The sequence below is a fragment of the Hippoglossus stenolepis genome, chromosome 20, assembly GCF_022539355.2.
Source record: "Hippoglossus stenolepis isolate QCI-W04-F060 chromosome 20, HSTE1.2, whole genome shotgun sequence".
In the NCBI taxonomy this organism is placed as follows: domain Eukaryota; kingdom Metazoa; phylum Chordata; class Actinopteri; order Pleuronectiformes; family Pleuronectidae; genus Hippoglossus; species Hippoglossus stenolepis.
In genome coordinates this window covers 16,217,960-16,229,724 of record NC_061502.1, presented here as the reverse complement: position 1 = coordinate 16,229,724, position 11,765 = coordinate 16,217,960, and the positions used below count along the sequence as shown (strand labels likewise).

General features: G+C 45.1%; 1 long non-coding RNA gene across 1 annotated transcript in view; it reads right to left on the bottom strand.

The window, feature by feature from the left end:
- Nucleotides 1–2,962: 2,962 nt before the first annotated feature.
- The window catches only part of LOC118099765, a 48,720-nt gene continuing 39,917 nt past the window's right edge, over nt 2,963–11,765 (bottom strand). Inside the window, exon 2 of the long non-coding RNA XR_004694363.2 lies at nt 2,963–5,214. This is a non-coding gene — a long non-coding RNA (uncharacterized LOC118099765). The remainder of the gene's footprint in view (nt 5,215–11,765) is intronic.

Sequence of the window (11,765 nt, the reverse complement as noted above, 5' to 3'; positions counted from 1 at the left end):
AAAGAATACAGATATCTCAGGACACAAAAGCTGTATCATACAAGTAGGAGACACAGACAAAGATGTCAAGAGAGCTGTGCAGAGACACGTGATCTCCGAAGCAGAATTCATACGTTCTAGACCAAATTCTGCTGAAAACGGCTTAATTGAAATCAGTATTGGGGCAGTATTTATTTTTTTACCGAATCTATTTGCATGTGTGGATAGGATGAAATTCAAAAGCCTTTTTAAACTCATTGTGGAACACACGTGCCTCTATTTATCTTCTGTTAAGCTTCTGGCTGCCGGATGGTGATGAAATCTCAGCATCATATTTTGTCAGCGCAGAGCCGGAGCTGAGAACAACAATGAGCTTTATTTACATGACTCATTTTCCCATATTCTCGACTAATCTGTAATCCAAACAGCGCACTGGGGTCAGTTCCAGTAAATCTCCACAGATGGCAAGCTAATGTTATTCAATTAGCAGGTGATGGGGATAGGGTGGAACTCGATCCCCAACAAAACACCAGTCCAGCACACTCCCTGCTATAAAAGACACCTGTCAGAAACAAGAGCCTCCTTTACCCCGGCTGTTAAAGAAAAGCACTCTCCTTGTCTCATCATCATTTAAGACTTAGGCACTTCAAAGCCGGGCCAGGTACAATAGCAGCGAGCGGGGCCGCCTTCAAAAGAACAGCACAAGTTATGGTGAGTTGGCCGCGGAGAAGAATGGGCCTGTAAATCATAATAGAGGGGAAAATATAAAAGACGAGGCAGAGAGACGCAGTTCACCTGTTCTCTGTAACACAATCACTTAACGATCCTCAGGGCGCATTGTAAGGGAGAGTGCTCCTGTAGCTCGCGCCCTCGCTTTGTGCCCCGCTGGAGCACGGAGATCATCTTCCCCCTCTCCGCAGACCCCCTGACCTTCCCTCTGTTCCACTTACACACACACACCCATCGAAATTACCCTTACTCCTCACAGATTAAGATCAATGTCATTCATCGCGTTTAGAGTATCAGCCTTTGATTTGGACCAGAGAAAGGGAAGGGAGGGCACGCGGGGCACCTGGGAGCTGTGTGAGGATGGAGCAGAAAAATAAAGTCCTCCATTAGATGTGGATGAAAGTGGCTTCTTTACTTTCCCCTTGAGCTTGTGCGCCCTTCATGTGAGGGGTGGCTGATGTTTGAAGTCACTGCAGGTTAACACAAGGACACGCGATTTGCATACGCACATATTTTTGATCTGGTGCAAGCGTTCCCCCACAAAGAGGCTGAGGTCAGATTCAAACGCGCTGAGCTCAGAGCAGGTGGGGGGGGGGGGGTGAAACAGACAAGGTTAACACGTTTTAAAAATACAACAATCTGCGTCCACACGAATGTTTTAGCTCTGGATCAGAAAATAATACCCGCTTATACTAAAAGACCTGAAAACAAACGTCACATGAGGGACAATGTAAACAGGAAGCAGATTGTTGACAAGTTACAGAAAATGAGAAACCATAACGGTGAAAAGTACGATTTCTTTTCTTCGACTGACGACGAGGTGGAGTCGAGACTAATCAACCAATCAGGAAGCGTCATCGTTTTCTACTACAACACAGCCCCAGAGTATCGTCTCTGGTCTAGTGTAGACGGCAGCTGTAAACATAGCTTCTAACATAAATGTTGCTGGGCGGATTGAACCGGAATATACTTCACGCAATCATCTCATTAAGACAATGTTTTTTGACGTACTTGGATCCACGCTCTGTGTTCTCCCTGCTCCGATCGAGCCCAACCCCCATTACCTCTTCTGCTCTCAGCATTACCACAGGGATTCCTCTGTGTGTCTAGTCCCTGACCTCTGACCTGGCCCATAGGTAAGCTTAGCTTTTGGACAGCACTGACCCTTTTCTATAGATAGCTTCTTTTTCATTGAAGTTCCAAATTATCTCAACTCTTCTCTCTCTCTCTCTCTCTGCTCCTCTACCACCCCCCAACATCCCCACCCTTGGAGTCACCAGGGTATGCGATGGTCTAAATGCCCCCTATTGTCGGCAGAATGGACCTTTTGTCCGCACCCCCTGCATGTGCTGACTAAGGGACATCCAGTGAGCCCACTTTTGAGTCCACCCAGGGGTATGAGAGGGGTAGTTACAGAGGGTCAGCTAAGCCTTGCAATGACCCCCCGCTCCCAGAGTGTTAGAGGAATTTCCTGATTCAATAACTTTTTAAAGAGCTGCCTCCCTCAGCCATTATATACCTCCAGTGGCAGACGCGCTCGTCTTGACACCTAGCAGATGGACGGAGTCGGGCAGAACACATCCCTGAAACATGCATCACACTAAAAGACCAAAATACAGAGGGACAGAGGATATTCTATGGTTGTGTGCATCACCAATTCATCAGTGAGTGAGACTGAATGAATCGATGATGCTGATGGTGAAGCCTTAATGTTCTGAGCAGTTCTGTCACCTCTTATTGCAGAATTCATGCATTCATAGTGTTTATGGGCCTCGATTAAACAATTTTTCATACTGTTTAGTTGTCCGACAGCAGAAAGAGAAAAATCTATATGAATAAGAACAACTAAATGATGAATTTGCTTTATTAAGTCTCCACAGAGAGCAGGAGGACAGGTGATGATGAAGCTGTTGTCAAAAACACTGCTTATGTTGATTTCGTGATTTCAGAAGACGTGCACGAATATGGATTAAATTAATGCAGAGTACAGAGAGAATTTCCATATCTAACGTTGAGCATAAATTATTCTTTAGTCTGCATGAAACCCTGAACAGAAAAGAGAAAGACGTGTGGCTAAATTTATTGAATTATTGAAGATACAGGATCAGCATGAATCTGTTTTTAAACATGCATTCTTTAAAATATATATATATATATATATATAAAAACACATTTTAAATATCATAGTTACACAATATGAAACACAATACATCAATAGAAAGACAGAGAAAAAATAAAAGACAAATGAGAGTGGTAGCATCTGGGAATATGACTTTATTGCCGTAATGAGGATCTGCACACACAGCAGTTTGTGGACCAATAATGAATCTCCCTCACATCCCTTTTTAATAGACTTCCATTAACGCGCTTTTATGAATGGTACTTTTAAACGATACCCAGCTCGCCGCATACATGAGAGCACACATTAGTGCTGAATAGTATTTACTGGCCATCCTTTAAACAAGCCCCTTTTAAAATCTAATCCGCTAATGTATCCGAATCTCACGGCTGTCCCGGGCCATATATCTTTAATTGTATGTCAGCCCACTTTAACAAGAGTCAGACGCCCGCTAAAGACTCCTCTACATCAAAAAGCTGCCGCCCAGCACCTAATATCCTCCTGCCATCACAATGCTGCTGTTTCACCACCCATGTTCATAAAACGCACTCCTCTCCTCTCCTCCTCCCCTCGACCCCCTTCCTTTCACTTTGATTGGGCTAATTGTGTTTCCTGCTGAAACGCAGTAAACTTAAGGGACGGTAGGAAGTGCATATGCACGTAGCCCGGAGCGAGCATACAAAGTCAAATTCACACTGTAGGCGGCTTTTCCTAACAAGAGGCCATTAGAGACAATGGGCCGGCTCGTTCACTTGCTGAGGGCCCAATTTACATGGCTGTGACAGGTACTAAAGCCTCTTCAGCCCTTTGGAGTATGGACTCTTCTCCCGGCGACTCTGCCTCGGTCATGTGTTGGAAAGAGCTCATTATCCCTCGGTGGTTTAGTACACAAACATCGATCCGACCATGTATTCTCCATGTGTGTAGAAGAAGAAGAAACCGGCTCTGTGAGTGACTCTGACCTCTGACCTGCCATTAGAGGAATTGTCAGATAAAAGCAAGTTTTTTTTAAACATTGAGAAACAGATAGGGGCGCTCGATCATGTTTCAGTAATGCATGGTTGGACTCTTACACAAGTGTGAAAAAGGTTTTTGATTGTTGCGATACAATATCTGGCCCAGCTGGATCTGACAACTCATCGGTTTTCACCCGGAGAGCCGTCACGAAACCGCACTGTGGTCGCCCTTTGTTATCGCAGCCTGTCACTCGCTCACTCTTCATCCTTCTCGTTCTCTTTGTCAATCTGGGGGAGCTCCTGTTGACCCGAGGGCCTCTGCGGTGGGAGCGGGCCACGTTGGACCACTTCAGAGCCCATCCCGAAACCACACCGAGTTTCCTGTGCCATCGAGGGGCGTCTTTCTGCCTCTCGACTCTCCCCGTCTCTCTTTATCTGAAACCCGATCGCTCTCTGCGCTGGTGACCTGGTCCGTGTGTGTTGTGGCCTTGGCAGAGGCAGACAGTGTCTTAGTGAATAGGAGGGAAGTCATATGTTAGCAGTTTGAACCTACAGCCCCAATTAGAGGCAGCTGTTGCTGTGCTATCGCACCACAGCGGTGGGGAGGGGGCTGAATTTATGGTCTGCGTCTCCGCGGCGACCCCTGTTTGATGTGCAGATAATTAGGAAGTGAATGACTTCCTGTGGGTTGCTGCTGGAAGGCCCAGCTCCATACAATAATAAAAAACAGAGAGAAAGCGAGAACAAGGAGAAGAACAGCTGAAGTAGATGCACATTGAAGCGGTAGCCGGGTCAGGTGATGTGCCAACAGGAGCTGGAGGTCGTCTGATCTTTTATGGGTGGTGCCACCGCGCAGCCATTCCCCCATCATAAAAAGATGTGCACGTTCTGACACATGACTTTGCATGTTGACGCACTTGACCCCTTGGCTTTGAGGAGTCCGAAATTCAGTCACATTCAAAGACCGAATCAGTCAACGCGCCGCAGGAATCAGCTCGGAGCTGCTCTGCGTTCCACATACCATCCCTCCACTCGCACACCAACACGCCTGTGCAGGTTTGCAGCTCAGAACATATACAAACTCCCGAATGCTAGAAGAAACAGAATACATCAAAGCACTGAGTGCATGTCCTCGTAGAGTAAAGAAAGATCCACTAACATGCGCCCGGACTTGTCATTTCAAACATCTTGAATAATCTTCTGTCAAATACAAACCATACAGGTTTCTGTTCAGAGTCCCTTTAAAGCTTCTCTCCTACGCTTGATTCAAACACTGTCTGCTTGTTCCATAGCAACCCTTTGTTTTTCCTACTTGCTTCCATCGCCACCTTCCAAGTCATCTCAACTTTGACCCCCCTCGGCCACAAGTCACGACCCTCGCTCGTTGTCCTCACGATTTCCCCGAAGAGGATCAGAATCCAGAAATGCAATCTGGAAGAAAAAAATAACGGCCTCTTGAATCAAATTAAATAGTAATTGATTTGCGAGATTCCTCACAGTCAAGTGTTAAGTCAGTCAATAAAACTTTCTAACAGACTCGGCTGGTCACTGTATGAGCAACAATGGGCCCAGATTGTGATGCTCGGCCTCCTTTGTCTCTCTGCAGCTTCTCTGGTGAATGAAGCACAATGGGAAGGAATGCATTGGTTTCTGCTTCAGCGCTGAACCTCATCAGGATGATAACAATGTGCCTTAGAGGACGGTGAGAGTCTTTAAGTATCCTTGCATTGCATCAGATTAGCTGGTTAACCATCTTCCCCCCCTGCGGCCGCCCATTCATGTGCGATACGAGGCCCGAAACAACAACAACACACACACACACACAAAAGCTCCATCGCATCCGTCATGTGCTCATACATTCACCCATGTGGTTAATCAGTTAGCTGATTACAAATCAATGAATAAATCAGCAGCGTGTATTGAGACATCGCTCTGTGGTGAGGATCCTGAGCTGTGTACACATGTTAACTTAACCTCTGAAGAGTGGAACGTTTAATCATCTCAATTAGCAACTGTTTCTTACTTTCTCTTTAGGGACAGTTTGTGAAAAATACGACCGATACCTCTGTTTGTTTGTTTTTCAGCAGAGCTACGCAAAAACTTCTCAACTGATTTCCACGGCTCCAGAAAAAAGGGGTGGACTCAGGATTGTTTTTTCAAGTTCTTTAATATTGCTTTAACATTATTACTTATTTCCAAAGAATCGTGGATCTTGATGAAAAATATCTAGGGGACCATATATATCTAAGAGTGGGCCCAATTTGGAGCATCTTGACTGAATTAGAGGGGACCGTCAGAGGTATGAGCTCTACTGCGTGCCATTCTAGTATTTTTATGGTACCTCAAGTTAAACTACTGAAACATCTTGAATAATACCTGAACTTTAATAAGAATATCAATGAGGTTCACAGCCTGAAAATGATTCAGACGGTAAAGTAAGAGCAGGCAATACCACAAAATTTTGTTCTAATCTATCAATATCAACAAGACTTTTCATGATTAAAAGCAGCTCGTGTAATATTGTCTAGGGGAGAGAAACATGTGATGATAAGGTTAAAAACACAAGCTTTCAATGGTAAATAACACATGTTCCTTGTGTTAATTAACTACACTAACAATGCTGAATCGATCCTATGAAAGAACTGATTTTCCATATTGGATTTAAACGTTGGGGGTTTTGGTTTCAGTCCACTTTAGTGTGAGCTGCTACACATTATGTTACAGGCACAAGAAGCTTGATCCTAACCAGTGTTGTGCGACTGTAGCACGCACACACACACACACTGCAAAAATAACTATGTCAGTGTTTAACTGATGTTTAACAAATTTGAAAATGGCAGCAACTTGATTGATTCGCTTTCATCCAAACGTCCTTGTATACATTATGATGTCATTAAGTATGCAGGAAGATCTGGGTTATGCAACAGATCTCACTCTACTTTGACACGCGCACACGCACACGCACACACACACACACACACAGTCAAAACAATCTCTGAAACCAAGGACCCTCACGGCTCTGCTCTGAGAAAAGGGAAAATATTCTCGTTTGATAAGAAGCTGTTTTCTTACGGGGGGCTGGGGGGGAGGAGTCGGTGATATCTTGTTATGCTTAGCATTTGTTTTACTCTATGAGGACATGCGATGTGTCTGAGCCGGTATCTGTATTCCCATTACGACATGTGCCTCGGTGCCATGAGAAAACTATGCCCGCCTGTTGCCCAAGGAAAAAACATCCAAGGCTTTCATGAAGACATGGTGAGACACAGAGCTTTACATGACAGGGTGGGGGGGCGTCTGAGATGTGCCAAGTGCCTTGATTCCCTCCCTGACGTTGCCAATCGATGAAATTAAAAAACTACAACAAACCCAATTTTTGTCCCACTTTTATTTCTCATCGAGTTTTTCAATGCTTTTTTCCCCTTTACGTTGAAAAACCACTGGCCTCCCCCCCCCCCCTCCGCTGCTCTCCTGCTTCTCTGTGCTGAGGGTCGCTGACAAAAGGAATTGTGCAAACGAGCCTTTAAAATCCCTAAATGGTTGTGGTCTGCGCACAATGGGCCAAAGAATGCGGCGCTGGACAAAGGCCGGCCCTTGCCCCACCACTCCGCCCTGCAGTGATGGATCCGAACGGACGCATGAACGTGGGCTGGATTTGGGGCTACGGAGGCGCCACCTCGCCCCCCACTGGGCCAAGCAAAAGGGACAGGCCTCGGGGACACACTGGAACCCCAGCCAAGGGCCTCAAAACAATCACGGGCTGCTAACTAGCCTCGCCATCCATAGGCCTTGATTGATATGGGAAACGCATGCTTGCTCCTCCATACAGCTCCCTCCATCACTCTTTATCATCCTCAAAGCCTCAGATTATTCCCCCTTTTCAAAGCCTACCCTACAGATTAGATGTGGGCAACCATTAAATGCTGATTTTATGTACATAACAGGTTTATATTAGCCCTAAAATCACATTGTGAGAGCATCCAGTTTGCCTCACAGGGACATCGACTGTAACGAATGGCAGAGAAATATGAAAGAGTGATGGTGAAATCAGAGAACGAAGCTATGGAGGAATTATAATGTGTGCTTTATTGATGGGGACTGCCTCCCCTCGCGGCTAATAGAACAAGGGAAAGCGGTAATTTGCATGGTTCAAGGATATGGAAAATGTGCTGTGACAACCCAGCGTACAGGACGGGGTGTGTGGAAGCAGTTGGTCCGGTTAGGGCAGATGCTCTACGGTTATCTGAAAGTACAATTTGCAAGCAATTAGCCGGAGGGGGGAAAAGTATGAGTGTTCTCTTGGGATCAGAATTGATCGGCAGTAATGAAAAAGGCACACAAACAACCTGTTTGGTGTGTTAGTGCCTCTGGTCTTTCCCCGTCAGTGAACTGTAGGAGCAAAACACGGCACCTGGAGGAGACCCGCACAAGCACGAGGGGACACAGTGTGAAGCGCCGAGCCGCCGCGCCGCCCCTGCTGCTGCTGGCGCTGCTGCTGCTGCTGCTGCTTCCAACTGGATGAGTTGCAGAAGGAACAACACACATAACAATGCATGAACACTTAGCTTTATGTAATCTATATCCAGGATGCAGCTGCAGCGTGTGGACACCCGTTCCCTTTGTTCCTCAAAACAAACCAACAACCAGAAGTGTGACATTTTTAGCTCCAGCTCCATAAGAAACCACACTTTTTTTTTTTTTTACTTTGGGTCACGTCGCATTTGCTGTTTCTGCCTCTCAACACACAATCATTTGACTGCTGAAGGTCCGCGTGGGCCTGTGGCTAATCTCTAAGCGATAAAGGGCAATAAACAATTCCGGGGTCTGTAATTTCAGCACGGTTTGAGGACAGAGGAGAACATGTTGAGCTCCGGGTTATATTTTCCGAACACGCTGCTATTATAGCTCCACACAATGACAAATGGCATGTACATGGGTGTATGAGAGCATGTGGCTGGACATCAAACAGCTGCCTGAGTTTATATATTTGTGTGCGTCTGTTGTGTGGATGGTTGTGGTTCAATGTGCCGTCACAGTGCGAGTCGTAACATCACACAAGCAGTTTTAAGGGGAATAAAAGTGAACCAATGACTAAGTTTAACTACTGTTCCTATTTTACTCTTGACTGCATCAACGACTGAAGTCAGAAACTCAGAATTTATTGTTCTTGTAAATAAAGTACAAAAATTTGACATTTTTAATCAGATTTAACTAAACAAACGGATCAAAAAGATTTCCAAATATAGAAACATGGAAAAAACTATTACTAAACTCTACATTAGTTATTTGAACTATGTACATTTAGTGCATTATCAACTGTTTTTTCACTGCACGCAACAAAACGTATACGACGTGATGAGGTAGAAGACAGAGGCCTTGGCTTTCTGCTGCTATTATAGTTTGGACATTAGATGAAACAGGATCATGTAAAGAACAATCTCCAAGGTGGCGTCAGTTTTCACAGGATTAATATATAACTAGTAAGTTATTTCTCATAAATAATCCACTTCAACTTCCTGAATTTTCCAAATGACCTGTTGAATCATCGTGCTGCTCCTTATTCCTCCCTTTCTCTCTCTGGAGCTCTGGACACACACACTCAAATCCCCTTTCTCTTTTACTTTCTGATCATATAAACAGCAGTAAAAGTTACATTTTGAACTTGATCTTCCCGTGCGGCTCCTTTGTTGTGATAAGATACGGCGAGAACAAAAGAAAGCCGGCACGGCGAAGCTCCTCTGAAGTTATTGCTTTTCCTAAAGGAGCTGTCGTTTACTGTAAATGGAATTTGGGTTGTAGACGAAGCAGCAGCTGTTTCATTCTTTATCAGTATTAGATGTTACTTGCTTAGCTCGGACATAATCACACGTTTCAGGCTTCTGATCTCCTGAAAAGGCTTCACACACCTCCTGTGTGTATCCAGAGAAAAACCCGAGGCCCATATTACTCACAGTGGTGGTATTTCTCAAAGTCCTGACTTCATATCCTGCCCTCGTTTTTGTCTTATTTGAATGGGGGCCCCCGACCCTCTCGGAGCGTGCACCCCCAATCTATGTAAATCCCCTATACATACCTCAGCTGCACTTAGAAGCACGTCCATTACATAACGGGCACAATTGCGGTGAAGTTGAGCGAACGCAGCGCAATCATCCGTAAACTGAGAGGAAATCTAGCTGTTTAATTTTTAATTCCGGACAATGCTCACATTCATTCATAAAACCGGTGGTTAAGCGCTGCTCTGTAAATGGTTAATTTCTTCCTTATCACTTCACTTTCATTTATTGTCACACACACACACACACACATAGTACACAGAGTACACACACACCCCTCCCTGCACTTGTTTTATTGCTTTTGAGTGGGTGGTGTTAGCGATACCTCTCTGATTCATACCGCCGTTTGAAGTAGGATCATTTTTCCAGCTGTGCACATGCCATTCACCCAGGTATCCACCCACGGACACAGTAATACTGCTCCCCCCACCACCTTCTACTTTAACTGGTAATGGGCTCTGGAATGTGGGTAGAAGACTGGACTTGAAAAGATTACCAGTAGCATCAATAATAAAAATAAAAAAACGAGATACCAAACCGATGGAGACAAAGCCGGACAGACAGGAGGAGGATCGGGGGAAAGAGAAGATGTTAAATGTGTTCGATGAAGCACCACAGAGGACAGGAGGGACCGGCAGTGATTGTTTGGTCATGGTTTGAGCTCAGATTTCCAGTTGCCGGTTTACTATAAATCCAGTGTGGTGAGAACACGTATCAGTGACCGGTACTTGTGGCACACCAGCTAAGTCAGCCATCCCACGCAGTATCAACTAACCAAGCCTCAGCAGTTTCATTAACACTTCTCAGGGGAAAACACCTGTAACTGTGTCCACACTAACGCAAGATTTAAAAAATGCTTTTCTGTCTTTTGTCGTTGTTGCCTTTGATTCCAAGTCATTTTGGGACCATGGAAGAGCGACTGAAACCCTCCGCCTTCCACACGTTTCAAAAAAGTTGGGTTTAGGGAGACTGCGTTACACAACTTTTGTGACCTTGAGAAACTGTCGGTCATGATTGGCCTGGTGAAACAGTGAGCAGGGTTTGGATTCTTCACCCTCAATCCCCAAGTGCAACACTAAGAATGTCGTATGAGAAAAGGAGAGCCGGGATTGTTTCATTTGGTGATAACAGTAAAACACTTTTACATCTTTTTTATCTCCTCTGGAGGGGTGCACATGAGAAGCGACAGAATTAAGCTTTCAGACGTGCTCCGGACTGTGGACAATCTCCTGAACCTTTCCATGGGGGCTTTTGGTGAGAATGCAAATATCCGAGTCAGATGCTGCAAATGTTTTCTGTCACTTTTCTCTGCCAGCTCCCTAAAATGTCCAGAAAGTGTCAGAGTGAGAATTCAGCAGGGAAAGTCACAGCGAGCAAGTGGGCGTGTTGATGACGCAACTAACGCAAAACTGGAGGAACACAAATATCTCAGGGTGAAAAAGAGGAGTCATGTTCGTAGAAGACGCAAAGATGTCAACTTGGAAAAACAACAAGATTCGAGAGTTTTATGTGATAAGAGTCGACGGCTGGTGACGATGAGTTGTAAACAAAGACACTGTGGACGTCATGTCCTGCTTCCTGCGTTCTCTATCCAGACCCCACCTCTCGTTTGTTGTTGTTGTGAACAATCTCCTGCTGCGTTCTTCATACGTGAAAGAAAAAGCTCCAGAAAATGTCTGGAACGGCGCATTTTCCAGAGTTCATATCTGAAAACGGCCGTAGTGCAAAGTTGAACAGCGATTCACAGACGATTATTGATGCAAGTAAAAAGCATTAGATGCAGCTATAGCTAGTTCATGTCTGAAAACTACACCTTGGCCAACAGCTGCATAAAGAGGACACGCTTGTTGCACTGTGGAGAAAACGCAGCACCCCCCACTGTCAGAAAGCTCAAAGGTGATGAGTTTCAGATGCTCATTCGAGATCTGC